Source organism: Micrasema longulum, unplaced genomic scaffold, assembly GCF_059751315.1.
Source record: "Micrasema longulum isolate JH-2025_06_02 unplaced genomic scaffold, ASM5975131v1 h1tg001776l, whole genome shotgun sequence".
Classification (NCBI taxonomy): domain Eukaryota; kingdom Metazoa; phylum Arthropoda; class Insecta; order Trichoptera; family Brachycentridae; genus Micrasema; species Micrasema longulum.
In genome coordinates, this window is record NW_028278951.1 from 69,102 (window position 1) to 86,446 (window position 17,345).

At 33.1% G+C, this 17,345-nt stretch overlaps 1 protein-coding gene across 1 annotated transcript in view; it reads right to left on the bottom strand.

The window, feature by feature from the left end:
- LOC148274026 (ATP-binding cassette subfamily G member 4) overlaps positions 1-11,871 on the bottom strand; it is a 64,008-nt gene extending 52,137 nt beyond the window's left edge. Inside the window, exon 1 of the mRNA XM_088237728.1 lies at positions 11,373-11,871. The gene's annotated coding sequence lies outside the window, so the exon portion shown is untranslated. The remainder of the gene's footprint in view (positions 1-11,372) is intronic.
- Positions 11,872-17,345: the final 5,474 nt, after the last annotated feature.

A 17,345-nucleotide genomic window follows, 5' to 3' on the forward strand; every position in this document is an offset into this window, starting at 1 on the left:
TGTGGAATTTAGGAATTTCAATATTATTTTGGTATCTAAGTGACTTATTCATCTCAAATTCTTTTATATTTTCTTCTTCATAAATTTGGATAATGGAATATATTTTATAAATAATGTCTATTGAGTGAACCTTAAATATGTTATATAGACTTTCCGCATTGAATGTTGAGGATTTCTTTAAAATTACTGTAATAATTAATCTTTGTACTATTTTAAGAGGGTTTAATATATTAGCATATGCACCACCCCATCTTACAATACCATATTGTAACAAAGATTGTACAATTGAGTAATAAGCTACGAGTATTTTTAAATTGTTGATTTTTAAAATATCCCTTAATTTAATAAATATGTAAATACATTTTCTAATTCGTTTAACTATTTCACTAATATGGTCTTTTCATTTTAAGTTTTGGTCTATGTATACACCAAGATATTAAATTTTATCTGTTATATCAAGTACTGAATATGTTAGATCGCAGTTAGTTTTGTTGCAATTGCTTTGGTGAATAATTATTTTTACTACTGAATCTAAATTTGTTTTGTTAATAAAAAATGGGATGATTTTTGCCTTTTCCGTTTTGTCAAACCATAATTTCAATTAATTAATTTATTTAAAACAAATAAATTTAACTCATCACGATAAACATTTTTTTGGTTAGTCAGATTACTTTAGACCTAAGACTAATATTTTATGTTTAACATTAATATTAATGTTATCTAATTGGTTTTTTGTACCTAGACTATGTACAATTCTTTGGCGAACCGAGTCGACTATAAGAGTTGGATAATTAAGTGGGAATCTAAATTTAATTAAGAGTAGTTTACAGAAAAATATTATACATTCGTGTATACCACGTATTTGCCGAAAATTCTAAAATGTTATTTGTCTTTATTTTATTGAGAGGTATTGTTATTGTTTTAACAGGTAGGAGTGAAAGGATGTAGAAAATTTTTATCTCGTTATGAAATTATTCATCTCTAATTAGATATAAATTGGTATCCAAAAAGCTCGGAAGATATCAAGCATTGATCATATCTTTTAGAACAAGTTATGTAGTTTATCTATTTGGTTTGTATTATAAGAAAGTTATTTCAAAAGAATTCACCGTTAAGAGCAAGTTTTCAGTTAATTATACCAAACGTATTTTGCTTATTTAATTTATCAAAACATTAAATTCATATGAAGTAATGTTAATTTATCTTTTTAACAAACTTCTATATCTGTAATAATATGGTCGTAGTGTAGTAAACAAATGCTATAATAAATTAAAGAACAACGAATAAGGCACTTAAAGTAACATTTAATTTGAATAAATGTACTAAAACTACTGATTTATACAACAAAAAATTATAATTAATATGAATTAATTTACACACAAAAGGTAAAGATGATATTTAAAAAAAAAAAAAGTAAAATAAAGACGAATATTAAACCAAATTTGAACTAAAACTCAAGACATACTATACAAGAGCGTCAAATAATTCGAGTTGTGAACAACCTAGGAGTCCTAGGACCTAGGACTAACATAAAAAGAAACTGTTTTGTGTATACAGCGATAAAGTTTTACTATTCACTTTCTATTTCACTAAGACTTAAAAAATGTACAAAACATCAACAAACTTAAAAAACACATTAAAAAAAACTATTCTTACAGACCATGTGACGAGTGACTTGTTATGTTATTTTATCTTCTTTAAATATTGTCGTAATATTTATTATTTTATACCAATCAAATATGTAATCTAATATGTAAAGTAAAACGATTCATTTTGTCATAAATTGAATATAAATATATCTCTAGCAAACGAACGTTAGATTTCAGTTTATTGTAATACCGATGACTTCACAGTAATTTATACTTAGAGTATATACACCTGAGTTTATAGTGAGTTCTGGTAATTAGGTTCAAGAAAACGTGCAGGTTTTATTACTTGGAATTTTCTCAGTCGGTAATTATTTTGGTTATGTAATAATCTTAAGAGTGATAACTTTGTTGGTCGTCGTTAATTCTTACACGCTTACATTTTCCGAACATTGCATAATCTAAGTAGAAGAGACGTTTGTATTTCTATAAACGAGAAATTTTGGTTTAAATTTGTTGCAACAGAGAGGGAAAACATTTTTGAGAAGGGAATATGTAAGTCTAGGCATTTATAGGGATTACGACCTGTCATTATAACAGGTTTAAGTGGCCACTTCACACACTGCGTAACGTTCACCATTCTGCCTATGTTTGAACATCCACATTTCCTCAACTCTTCCATCTGTTAAGTTTTGTAAAGTAAAAGAGCTGAAATCTTTATCGTGTGGGTGAGATTCATCCGGCTGAACCAATTCACCTACTAGGCAACGCCTGAAAACAATTTTCCAATTTGTACGCTTCTCCTTTTACTAGATAGTTAATTCAACAATGTTTTGAGTATGTCCAAATGCTTGCGAATTGCTGGATTTCCTCCTTAGGAATTTATTCATATTTAAATTTGTTGCAACAGAGAAAGAAACATTTTTGAGAATGGAATATGGAAGTCTAGGCATTCATAGGGCTTATGACCTGTCATTGGCTGGTTTGAATGTGAATTTTACACAGTGTGTGAAGTGGCCAATCCAGCCAGCCTGCAAGCATTTGGACATAAAAGATTCTTCTCATCGTTTCTTTGAATCCCTTAAAACATGTATGTGTATATTTATGTTTTACCTTTTAAAAAAAATGTTATTATTTTATTTTATTTTTATATCTACGCATGTTTTTCATTCTTTATTTTAATTCTTAACTTTTAATTACTTTTACATATTTCCTTATTTTTTTTACTTTAATTTTAATTTTTAAGCAACTTCTATTTATGTTTATTTTCCTTCTCTTTTTTGTACTTTAATTAATAACCTTACATATAATTAATCTAAAATATGGAAACTTCACTGGTCCATTAGAGTTAAGTCTAACTGTGTAAAATATAAAACTATGTAACTGTACTGTATGTTTCCTAAATAAAAGAAAATAAAATTTTAAAAAAACAAAAAAATACTCAAAACATTGTTAAGAAATTTTATCCACATTTATAGTTTTACTACCTGTATTTTTGTAAACTGATTTTATTTAACATATATATATATATAGATAAAACTTAACCAATTGATAAATACCTACCTGCAACTCGTTTAGTAGAGTATAAAATAAATTAAAATATTATTCTAATCCACACTACACGATAAAATACTACAGAGTGGATTGATTTTTACTGTATTATAATGTATATAGATATATTTTTAAAATTATTTATTTAATGGCAGGCTACCGTGAGGTCGACTAATTTCCACTCGATTCCCTTTTGCATAGTTTTTACCTAAGAGTAGCCATCGAGTCGAAAGCACTCATCCAAAGTTCTTCTTTGTTATTACATACATAAACTTATTTATTTATATTCAAATCACAATGATGAAATTCAGTGGTATTAAAAATAAATTTAAAAAATATCATCAGACTATTCTCAGTCAGTTCTGCAGTGAGATCCATTGACTTACCGTAAACCGGAAATCTTCCATCTTCCAACTCTCTTTTCATTGGTCGATTCATATGAGCTAGTGACGTCGTTCAAAGTAGTTTATTTTAAATGAAAATATTTTTTACTATTTTTTTCATTATTTTTAAGAAACTTTGGGATACAATTTAATGCTCTAATTTTTACCCTACGTAAGAAATCATTTTTTATATCCAATTTCCCGTAGCGCTGAACTTCTTCATTAAAATATCACTATCCAAATATTTGAGTTTTTCTGTTCATCTTCTTTTTTCCATACCACTTTTACCACCTTCTCTTCCTTTAGTATAGCGTAGATTTTTTAACCTTTTTAAAAAGGTACAGTTCGATTAAATTATAATTTTTATTTGCAATTAATTTTCTAACATTTTCATAATAGTTGTTTATGTTTACGTTTGTACCTATCTATCTTTTTTTATCATTATTACTATTTTTTTTCATTTATATTTATGTTTTAATTTTAAATATTGTTATTGATCTTTTTTTTAAAAATTAATTTACGGACTAAGTCCATTTTGAACAAATATTAAAACGAAACCATTATAGACAGTAACATAAAACTAGAAATGAAACGACAAAAAAAAACAACTACATACAATGAATAAACATTATGGGATCCATGTTTAATAAGCAAAATTAATCTATATTTTTATTTACTTATAACTTATTTTAGTCTTCTGACACATAAGTAAAAATTCTTCACAAATAACATCAACGTGGACGCTGTTATACGATTCGAAACGTCGGAAAAGAGTGCAAATGACACAAGCACAATAACCCAGACAAACTCTTGTGCATCTGAACGACCGTGAAGAACTATGAAATTTAATCAGCTTTTTTTTTTGTAAAAAAATGAAACGAATCGGTCAGGAATTATATATCCTTTACTCCAATTACAGAACTCTAATTACTTTTAAATGAACGATTAACTCTCAATTGACTGCTAACCTTGAATAATTTCAACAGTTTTCGAAAAATTACCATTAATTAATTCAGTGTTTAATGTCGTGGAGTTCACGTGATAAAAAAGCATTAACGTTAAATAAAAAAAGTAATTTGATTAAATTTAAAGGTCGGATCGTTGTTTATTAAATCTACAGCAAAAAAGGATACGAAAAACTAATGCTCATTATAAAAATTAATGTCTGTCACAAATTCGTTTCGTAAGTCCGTTCGTTCGTCATATATCCATCTCACTTCAACGCAGTAAAATCGCATTATGCCCTCGTTCCCTCTCATACTATTGCATATCGTATACGAATGAATTTACGAAACGAATTATTTCCAAAAAGAAGAATTTTTAATGTGAATACGTTTAAAGTTAAATAACGCTCGATAACTATAGATGTTTATAATCGCATTTTTCAGTAATGATAATTTATTTCAATGCAATAACATTTTATATAAATTAATATATTAGTTAGTAAATTATAAGGACTGTTGCGTAAGTTTTATTTTGAGATTTGTGGATCACGTTCCGGTATCTCAATAGTCCATTAAAAATATATTTGAAGATATGACAACGTTTTGGAGAACGGAATATGGATGGCTGTTGATTATTTTCTGTATCCAGGCGGATAAACAATTTAGTTCTGTGGGTGAAACAGAACGAGAACCTTGGACGTGTGTGTTTGACTCTCGCGTAAAAATCCTGAAAAAGGATATCGAATGGAGATACGTCGTGTAGTTTAGTAGGTGGAGAATTCGCCTACCATACTTTAGGACCTAGGTTTGATTCTTGACAAGGTGATCGTGTAATATTGGTTTTAAGAGGAAACACGGTCGCACTTTTCTTCTTACAAACGTATTTTATTTATTTAAATACATAAGTTTATTGTACATTATTTGAGACATAAGTCCCAACTCCATGGGACTAAAAGTCCTGTGTTGAGATGGGACCAGCAATTAGTTGGTACAGACCCATGAGTATATCACTACAAATATAGGATCAGAAACATAAAAAAATACATATATATATACGTATATGGCACATCGATATGGTAAACAGTAAACTCAAACATTCGGAAAATCATCAAGGAGTTTTCTACTCAAATCCCTCCCACTAAGGAAAATCCAGTCCTTAACTACTTTATTAAAAATAGTTTTTGTCCTTGAGAGCTTAAAACGCTCTTCCAAAATATTGAACACTCTCGGTGCGATAAATGAGAGATGCCTCTGAGTAAAAATCGTACGGGTTTTGGGTATGACATGACATTTTGCTGAGACCTCTCCTTATTGTCCCTCCCAGGATTGTGGCAATAAAGCAGTGATTATTTTACACACTGTAGATATCCATTGTTGTGTTTTGTTGATATTTTTTTATTACGAGAATTAGGACCATAAAAACCTCCTTAAAGGCGTCCAGTTTTATCTGCCGTCTTCGGACGTGCTTTATACAAATATTTTAACTATTTTTGAAAGACGCAAAAGGTACTGTTACGGAAAATTTTATTTTGATACTCATTTTAAAAAAAACAACTTAATATGTAAAGTTTTCAGGTGAGTAAACGGGACTACGAAACGTCGATTTTGTCTATTTTAGCTAAGCAAAATATTAACGTATTACAAGAGAGATGAAGAACATTTAAGAGAAGGTAAAATAGAAGTCTAGGCATCTACAAGGCTTATGACCTGTCAATGGCTGGTTTAAGTGGCCACTTTACACACTGTGTAACATTCACCATTCTGCCTATATTTGAACATCTTTATTCCTTCAATTCTTTCATCTGTTGATGTTTGTGAAGTTAAAGAGCTGAAACCTTTATTTATGCGGGTGAGATTCATCCAATTGAATTATTTCACCTACATACTAGGCAACGCCTGAAAATATTATTTTTTTCAATTTCTATACTTCTTCATGGACCAGGTAATTTATCAACAATATTTTGAGTTTGTCCAAATTTTTGTAGACAAGAACTGGATTCAACTCCCCGGGGAGCTGTTTATATTAACATATTACAACAGAGATGAAGAAAATTTAAGAGAAGGTAATATAGAAGCCATTGACAGGTCATAAGCCCTGTAGATGCCTAGACTTCTATATTACCTTTTCTTAAATGTTCTTCATCTCTGTTGTAATATGTTAATTTAAACACCTCCCCAGGGAGTTGAATCCAGTTCTTGTCTACAAAAATTTGGACAAACTCAAAATATTGTTAAGCAAAATATCTCTTTCTAACGGCATCGGGGAGGCATTAGCGAGAGAATGAAAAAAAAAGTTCAAATACCCATTTATCATAATTCCCAACCACCGCATATCCCCGTAAAGTTGTTTTTTTCAGCATTATATCATTGTTCCTAGACTGGCACCTGAAGCGTAGGACCGATAACCTTACATCCACGTAGATACAATATGATTGAAGCACGTAGCATTTGTTTTTCAGATGGCGTACCACTGGGTGCGGAAAATAAAAATGACGATGTACTTTATGACAACCTTCGAAAAGAACTGGAAGTGCGGCTAGGAATAGCAGGCGCCACATTCAACGGAATGAAGGCTGTCTGAAGATAGGACATTTATTCAGTGAAAATCAAATGCCACCTATGTAACGCCAGTATAACGCCAGTATAACACCTCCTCTCCTCTACGGATGCTAATCGTGGTACCTCACTAGGACCCAAAACACCAAAATGATGAGTTTCTAGAATATATGTCTCTGAAGAATCTTGGGTGTGTGGTGGTTTGAAGTAAGGAAATAAGAAGTTGTAAGATAACGGACGCAGCAAACTCCAGTGACAACCTGTCAGCAAGCGGAGGCGATACGGTTGACTGAGCCATATACTGCGGATGCTTCCTGAGCTTAACACATATTAACACTACCGCGGTACTTCAATCCGACTCTGGCTTTTAATTAATTTATAAATGTTTATTTATGTTCAATATAACATGAATATTTTGATCATTGGTAAACATAGGCAGAATGGTGAATATTACATAGTGTGTAACGTGCTCTTTTAAACCATAAATTGACAGGTCATAAGCCCTGTAAATGCCTAGACTTCTATGTTCCCTTCTAAATAATGTTTTCCCTCACTTTTGCGAGTAATTTAGATCCTAATAACTCCCCAGGGAAGAAAAATCAAACCTGTCTACAGACATTTGGATATACTCAAAACGTTGTTGATCAAATTATTGGCGTCTATTTCATAATATTTTTTTTGTCTCCTCTTTTGAAGATCGTAAATAAACAAAACATAAATAATCACAAAACATGGGTACTCGTATAATTTGAGTATGCCCAAACGCCGAGACAAGGCAAAATTTCTGAGTAAGATTAAAAACAGGGAAACATTTTTATAAGGGCATATATGCATTCACAGGGCTTACGATCTGTCATTGGCTGGTTTATGTGGCCACATTACACAAATGAGAAAAATACAGAATAGGCAGGTAACATTCACCTTTCAAAATAGACGTAATGGTGAATGTTACGCAGTGCGCAAAGTGGCCTTACAAACAAGGCAATGACAGGTCATAATCCGCTTTGCTGCCTAGACTTCCACATCTCATAAATGTTTGTCTCTCTGTTGCAAATAGGTATTTTATTATATGCGGTGGTAAGCATACGTTTATCTTTATATATATATTTCCTCTGTACGTGTGATGTCGCCGAACTTCTCCTAAACGGCTTAACCGATTTACGTGCGGTTTTCAGCGAAATGTAGATCTTTGCGCTGCGCGTGTTCGTAGATATTAAAATTTTCAATCGAATCTGTGAAAAAAAAGTTAAAAGCACAAATCGTTTTTTGTCAACCTACTAGGGGTGCATTCGACGAGAATGCATAATTTCCAAAAAAAAATGAAAGGTGTTTTTTTGTGTTTAAAAAAGTTTGTTTTTGAATGTTTACAAACAACATTTGCTTTTTATGGATCCTAATCATATTCTTTTCTTACATTTCTCACAATTTCTTTCCATTTATTTCTTTTTTAAATAAATACATTTTTTAAAATCGCATTCATGAATTAAGTGCTCCCCTGTTGGTGAGAAGAGCCGAGTTTAACATTTGCAAAAAGAATGCTATATTTGAAAATTAATTATTTTACGTTTTGGAATTCAAACATAAACTAGTACCTAGGTACCTTCTTATCAATGAAAAGTCTTTTTCCTGGGTAATAGCGGAAAGCCAACTTTCGGGCAGGACAACGTCTGTCGGGTTCGCTAGTGTCTTATAACTTAAATAAACAGATAAATATTAGAAAATATTTTTTTAGTATCGTTATCATATAGTTTGTGTACCACAGGGTGCCCACTTGGCCCCTCTTCTATTTAATCTGTTTGTTAATGATGCTGCTAATGTTTTTTCTTTTACAAAATTCTGGCTTTTTGCTGACGATAACAAGATACTTAAGCTAATTAAAAATATTGATGACTGTGTCAGACTCCAAGAAGACATAAATGCATTTCATACTTGGTGCAAAACTAATAACATGGAACTTAACATCGATAAATGCAAAATTATTTCATACCATAAATGTAAACATCCTTTTATTTTTGATTATAAACTTAATGGCCAAGTTCTTTCGATTGTCACCTCTATAAGAGATCTTGGAGTGATCCTAGATAATAAACTAACTTTTCTGGAACACTTTGATAATATAGTAAACAGATCCTTAAAAATTTTAGGCTTTATTAATAGAACTACGTCTGATTTCCAAAGTATGCTTACACTTAAAACACTTTATTGCTCTTTAGTTCGCCCTATTCTTGAATATGCATCTGTAATCTGGTCCCCTCATTATGCTGTTCATATCAAGCGCCTTGAATCAGTTCAACATCGTTTTATAAGAAAAATTGCATGGAAGATGGGATTGGAAAGAGGAGACTATTCATATTCTGATATGGAGAGGTTTTTAAGCATATCAAGTCTTGAAAAACGCAGATGCATTGCAGATATAATCTGCATGTATAAAATTATGAACTGTCTCATTGATGCCCCTGAAATTTTGCAAAAGATTCTTTTTAACGTTCCCACCCGTAGACTAAGAAATAATGAAATGCTTTTCCTCGGTCACTACAGGACCAATTATGGTGCACAGTCGCCTTTGCCCAGAATGATCAGGCGGGTGAACGATCATCAAGATCTTGATTATTATGGTGTAAGGATGTCTTTCTTTACAAATCAGCTAAAGAATCTGTATAGTTAGCCTATGCTTTTTACTTAATCTAAAAAATCTATCATCTGTCTTTGCTGCTTATTTCTGTTCCTTATATTTTTTTATTCCTTTGTAAAAATTTCTTTTAATTGTAATGTTTATAATGGACTTTGTCCGTAAATAAATAAATAAATAAATAAATAAATAAATAAATGACGGTGGTATAAATTCATTCTGACAAAACAATAATTAATCATTTAAATATGTGATGGAAAAATATTCATAAATGTTAGGAAACCTTCAGGTTTGTTTTTTTCAACTTGTTTTTGTGTCTTACTAGTTTCACGATCAAACAAAATGTATGATTAAATAAATGGAAAAAAAAACATCATTAGTGAAAAAACATCAATGTATTTATGATGCAGCATAGAAAAAAAGACACAAAAAATATTAAATGTTGTTAATATAAAAAATCCAAGTAATGCAAAAAAGTGGTTGTATTTTCGTAGGTGAGTAAAAATTTTAGGTATTGGTAGGTTTTTTACGACACAAAACAATTTTATTATTAATGTCAATTAGTACACGTTCGTATCATCATTTCCCCTTTTCCACACCCAGTAGTGCTTAGGGCACTACAAATATAAACCAAATGCAGCGTAGTTGGATCATCTGTTCCACGAAAGTTTGATCAGTTTTACGCTTCAGGTGCCGGTCTAGAAACAATGAAATATTGGAGTTCAAAAAACTTTGAAAATCAATGCTTCACGTTCAATCTGCCAGGAGTCGAACCGGAAGCTCGAGAATGGTAGGCGAACACGCCGACCACTACACAACTATCTCCCCTCGATTTTCGTATTCGGGATTATTACCTGAGAGCACCCATCGAGTCAAAAACTCTCGTCCAGGGTTCTGGTTGTATACACACATTACTGTATTCTTCATTCGCTTGGATAGCTTACAACATAAAGTTCGTGTGGTGGAAAACAAAACAATTATATTTCATAAAGTGCAAAGTATCAATTCGAATATTTTAATTTCTTATTTTACAAAACTAAAACAAACAAACAAACAAACAAGCCATAAGGGTAGGCAGAGAGGATAGAACGCCACATCACTTTATCTCTGCATACAGATCTCGCTTCCTCTACATTCATACATCTTTTCATGCACGTATAGAAGCTGTGTCAATACCTTTTAGAAGCTGTGTGTCTGTATTCAATAATTGTATTTATTGTGTTGATAATTAAATATATAAAAAGTGTAAGTATATAATGTAGTGAGAATCCGAAAAATATAAATTAATGTATTTTTCATTTTAGTTTGATTTTTTATCAGCAATGTATTCTCTATGGTAACATGTACACAAATTAGGGGGTGATTTCAGTGTCATTACCCCCTTAAATTTATGGAAAGTAGGGGAGGAAAGATAAGGAATTAATTAAATTACATTAGGTACTCTTTTCTACATTTCTTTTTTGTACATAACCGTAGTTTGTAGTTTCGTATTATCAAAATGACATCTGAAATTGGTTAACATGCAAGTTTTTTTTTCTTCTTCCTCTTCACGTGTCACGTTGCTTCAGCTTGCAGCTTTCCTGTCCTAAGCAGTGCGAAACAGTTAAAAATACGTAACTTAAATAATTATTCAACGTCTTAAGAAAATCTAAATATGTAAATAATAACTATGATATTGAATCGATGAATTTTATTATTAAAGTTAAAACAAAAAAATGTTTACCTGTGGTTATAAAACTTGCAACACTAAATCACTTCAAAAGAATAAATACTCAATGTCCGTTATTTATTATTTTCGCAACACTAACATAAAATTTCAATCCACTTTATTTTTTTACTAAGCAGAAAAATGTTTCTATTTCAGTTCATTACTCGATTCACTTCTTCCAGTTAGGCGACCGCCGACAATATTTTGAAATTGATAACACCGACAAAATACAACAAATGCTTCTAAAACAGTGTTGATCACTTTTGTCTTTTAATTGGCTGTTGAGAACTATATTTAGACTTCAGAGTGAATACATCGCGGCGATATTTGATGTATTTTGTAGCAAATGTGATTCCCGCGCGTTGGTGGGACAATAAGACCGTGTTTTCTGTGTTTACCACTTCACTCGTGCTCCGTGCTCATAGCTCGAGGCTCGACTAGTCGGTGCTCGATACTCGACCGTCCGCAGTCCGCGCGACGCGAAATCACTAGACGAAATGGTGCGGCGCGTGCGAATTACTTTTCTTTATACTAAGTTTATATCTACTAGTAAAGTCACCGACCGATGCCGACGTATGCGCTTCTTGGCTCGCCTCGCTCGGGAAATATGCTTCACTTCCAGTTTTCTAGTCGCGCTAAGTTAATTTTCTTTCAACACGTATAAAAAATGTTAATTCCAACATATATTGCGCAGCAACTACGTATTTTTTTTTAGGTTAGAGTAATACTTATTTCTTTGTTATGAAAACTTACATAAAAACACATAAGTACCAACTTGAATAGTACGGGGCGGTGCGCGGCATGGGTGTTTTTTGAAATTGAAATAAAACATGGTTAAAGTAATTTTTTATTCCTTTGTGTTTGCCACCACATAAAAAAATTGATATTATTTATTTTTTTATGTTTTCGCACGCTCGCTCGAGAATGAAGATGGAATATTGGTCATTTGAGCCCGAATATTTTTCTGTCGGATGTCCATAGTGAAGATTGCATTCCCGAGTAAAGCCATTTATTATTGATCATGGGATCAGGAAAGGCCGCTCGGTTGAAACCAATCTAATGGTTTTTACGAACCACATCACTCTGAATGCAGGGAGCTCTGGATGCAGGACATCAGGTAGACCGTTCGTATAATGGTTTCGCCAAGGTCTTTGATACTGTCGACAGTGACCCTGTCCAAGTGAAGGGGTATTGGATGAAAGTCCATATTCAACGGAAAGCCCGCTGCACTGTGACGATCGACTGCGCGAGTGAAAAGTAGGTCTCTAGCGAAAAGAATATTTCCCCCCCCTACCACTGCATATTTGCGACTGAAAACTTTTGGAATACATTTTTTTCCGCCTGTCTCCTAACGAGACGATCCCTCACCGTCTGCGACCCCCTCGGCCTTTATGGCGTCCTTTTAAAAAAACACATATGCAACGCGCCACCCTGTATTACTTGAATCGAATTAAGAGTTTAGGGGTTTTTTCTGCATACGAGTTCTTATTAAAATATTTTGGTTGGTAATATATAGACCTTTGTAAATTATTTGGTTGAATCGTTAACTCTTCATATTTAATAATTCGGCGACCTTCGTGGTGTAGTGGCTAAGATACTTGACTCACGCGCGGTAGGTTCCGGGTTCGATTCACGGTGAGAATACAAGCCTGAGTGTTCTGTGCTGTACTTCACCACGTAAGTAAAGGTACAGAAAAAAGAAGGAAACAACTCAAAGAAGTTATAAAATCAATAAATATAGATGTTAAAACGCGAGCAGAATGGTTAATGGTACGCAGTGTATGGTGTGATCACGAAAACCAGCACGCAGGTCATAAAACCTGCAAACGCCTTGATCTTTGTATCAATATAAATTTAATATACAGGTGTTTTTTTAACTTTGCAACTATTATATATTTCACCGAAAGGAAAACAAAGGTGTTTTAAATATTGCATAGATTTAGGCGCTCAAAGGATCGCATTTTAAAAACAAACAGCTTCTATTACCATCGCGCCATTTCCTCATAGGCGTAGGCAGAGATGATAGACCACTACACACTACTACGTATTCCTAGCTTCTTGCGTATTCATACATCTTTTCATCATGCTTTTCGGTTGTGTCTGCTTTTGACATGACCAGACTTGAGATTTTGATTTATCTGACTATGCCATGTCTTTCTTGTTTGTCCTTATCCTACGTTACCATTCGTTCTGGCCATTTATACATGTTTTATCATTATTTCGCATCCATTCGCATTAAATGATCAGACCATTTCTGTGACCCTTTCTTAAACTTATCAAATATACCTGAGGTGATTTTCACATTAATTTTCTCTGTCATGCATTGATTTCCCGCACATTTGCCTAGACGATCGCATTTCTCTCTCTCACTCTACCATTTCCATGCTTAACATCCATACATCATTAATAGAATCCTTTATCGCCATGTATTACGAAAATGCGAGCTACATGAGTTACCTTAACCATCATCATTACTATATTGGCACTCCAAACGCAGCATGTCTGGAACATTTTTTGTCACAGGAACATTGAACTATTGCAGTGTAGAACTACCTCTAAATCTACTATTTCACGTACACCCTAATAGCCCCGCCACACAATGCTCCTTGCGCTGCTCCTCACTTTGCTCCTCGCGCTGCCGCCCTCTCCCCCGATGTTGCCCTCTCCGCCCACACACTGCTCTACTTGCGCAATTAATCGCGACGTTCCTCACTTGTCATTTGTCTTTCTATATAATGGACGATGAAACTGTGACAGCATGTGCCCTATGCATTTTTAGTTTAGCTAATAATATCGACGTCATACAAAGAAATATACATCACTCAAAAATGACGCGTGCGTCTTGTGTAAGCGCTCGATGCGTACTGCGACCGCGCGATTATGTGGCCAGCTACTCGCGTTCATATTGCCGGTTTTTTTGACTCGCGCTCAAAAACCGACGAAATAGAGAGAGGTGGGCACGACGAGGAGCATGACGTGCGGCATGTTGCCACACTACGCCTCTGCCTCCTTTCCTCGCTACTTCCCATGCCAGTAGTCGAGCGTGTGGCAGGCCTCTACAGGAATCAAACCCGTGACATAAAGAATGATCAACCACTATACAACGAGGTAAGCTTCTCTCCTCGCGATATTCCTTTTCAGGATTTTTACCCGAGAGTAGGCATCGAGTCAAAAACGCTCGTCCAGGGTTTCGGTTCTTTTGCACACCCAAAACTATCCGTATTAAAAATAACAATAATGCCTCAAATATGTATTTTTTTATCTGAATAAACCAAAAATATTATTGCTTTTAGGCGCTTTCTTCCCACCTACCCAAATAATTTGATTAAAGAAAAAAAATTAAATATTAACACGTATGAATCGTTTAATTTTAATTGTAATAAAAAATATTGAAATTAATTCAAGTAAAAATGTAGATGTGGTATCTAATCACAATTATTCCCTTCTCGCACCTAATGCTGAATAGGGCACTGAATTAGTTACACCAATCGCAGAGCATGTTGATCATTTTCGTTATATGAAGGTAATATGATCAGTCGTACGCTTCTGGTGCCATTCCAGCGGTGTTATTCTGAACCACGCGCGGCCGTAGAAAACACTTTTATACATACAAAATACGCGAGATAAAAGTGTTTTCTACGGCCGCAAGAGTGATTCAGAATAACACCGCAGGTATACGAAAACACACCAACTTCAGCAAATCTGGACAGTCAATGAATGAATTGATTACTTTTTAAAGTAATATTAGGTCTGTTAGAATTCTTCTATAGGAAAGTTTGAAAATATATACCAAACATAACAATTGATTATAATTAAATAAAGCAACTGGAATATGAAATTTAAAACTAATGTATTTTGGAAATTTCTTCTGGACGCACTCGAGTGAACCAGAATATACAGTATAATGGGGCGACCAGACTGGAGAAATATATTCCAGACGACTTCTAACCTGTGAGCAATAAAGTCACTTGATTTGTGTGATATTTTAAAATTTGCCAGTAACCGTACCTTGCATTAAGCATATGCCAACATCTAATAATATGTTAATGCTTAGACTTCAGTAGTATATTCATCCCCAATAAGTTCTCCATCTCTGTAGTAATATATATTTTTTTAACACTTTATAACATCTACAGGTTATATACATACAAGGGCGGGCATATTTCCTTAAGGCAATTTCTTCCTAACTACCCAAACCGTTTAGTTTGAGAAAATTACAAGTACATGGAAATATTGAATCTTACGATTGTATATAAAATTACACTACACTATGAAGAGAGGAGAGGGGATGGGAAGGAAAGAAGAAGGATAAAGGAACAACTGAAATATTTAGATAGTGACATTTCAATCTTGACTTAAATGTTAATAAAGAAGGAGCGTCTCTAACATTAGTGGGTAGATTATTCCACAATCGAGCAGCTACTACTGTGAAAGAGGAGGCAAGAAAATTAGAGCAATGAAAGGGTATTAAAAGGGTTATCTCGTTACTAGAACGAAGAGATAGTCCGTGTTGTGATAGAGGTTGGAAGAGCTCTCTCAGATAAACGGTAATACTAATCGAATGAACATATTCCTCCGGGCCTCCGTGGTGTAGTGGTCAAGACGCTTAACTCACGCACGGAAGGTTCCGGGTTCGATTCCCGGTGAGAACACAAAAAAAAGTTTATTTTCTCAAGCCTGGGTGTTCCATGATGTAAATCACCACTGTAATTGGGCCTTCTGGCCTGTTGTGGTGCATAAAAAAAAATATAGAAAAATATTGTTTGTTGTAAAAAAAAAAAAATAATAATAAAAAATAAGTATTACAACTTAATATATAAATCTATTTTGTGTAATTCTATAATTGAAGATATATATGCATGTAAAATTGTATCGACTAATGCTTTCAAATTGTATGTTTTCTAGTATGTATCTTTGCTGAATTACCTAATAAAATAAAATAAAATAAATAAAATAAACAGAGAGGGAAAATATTTTTGAGAAGGAATATGGTAGTCAGGCTTGTAATCGGCTGATTTAAGTGGCCTCTTCACACAATGTGTAACATTCACCATTATGCCTATGTTTAAACAGCCTGTCTGCAAACATTTGGACATACAAAAACACTGTTGAATATATTATTTGTACGAACTTATGAACGCGCATAAGACTTTCTGATTGAATAACCTACACTGATTTTATATTCTCTCCGTATTCGTAGGTGAATGTGCGTAGAGTATAAATACATCGTCGTTTAATTTTAATTAAAGTCTATTTTCATTCTGAATAGATAAAAGTAGTTCAAGCTTCATTAGACAGGCAAGAGGAAATGGAAAATTATATTTAGCGTCGTTACATGTGTAGCCGATGGACGATGGACGATGGACGGAGTTGTATATCGAGACGAGTGTTTCACATTTACTTCAATACTCCAAGGCCCTGATTTCAATGCAAAGTTAACCGAGTCATATTCGACTGTCTATAAAATAAAATCGAATTTACTTTACGAAAATGTGAAATTTGTATTTTTAAATTAAATATCTTCATCGGTGACCTGTAATTGTAAATGTTAAAAAAATTTATTACAAAAATATTTAATTTTCCATACATTTAATTCGCTTTTGCTTTGAAGACAATGAGGTAGTTCAGTGATTTTTTTTATTTGTTTTTATCAAATTTAACAAAAAAATATGAATATATATTATATCGTACTCTCATCACTATGGTTTTTTTAAGTTTTGAAATTACTCCGCCCGTGACGTCACTAGTTCATGTTGTGAGTTGCAGTGACATTAACGTATACACACCGGAGATGGGTCTAATTAGACCCAGTAGTATTGAAAATTCTCGATTATGACAAGAGTAATTTTTATGCCCGTCACTTTCCTTCATAATCCATTAACCCTTTGTCTTGATATTGATTCAATACATATTTTGATGGTTAAATAATACTGAAAACTTCACAAAAACTGACAAAAAAGGTGACTTTTGAAACTGGGTCTAATCTGA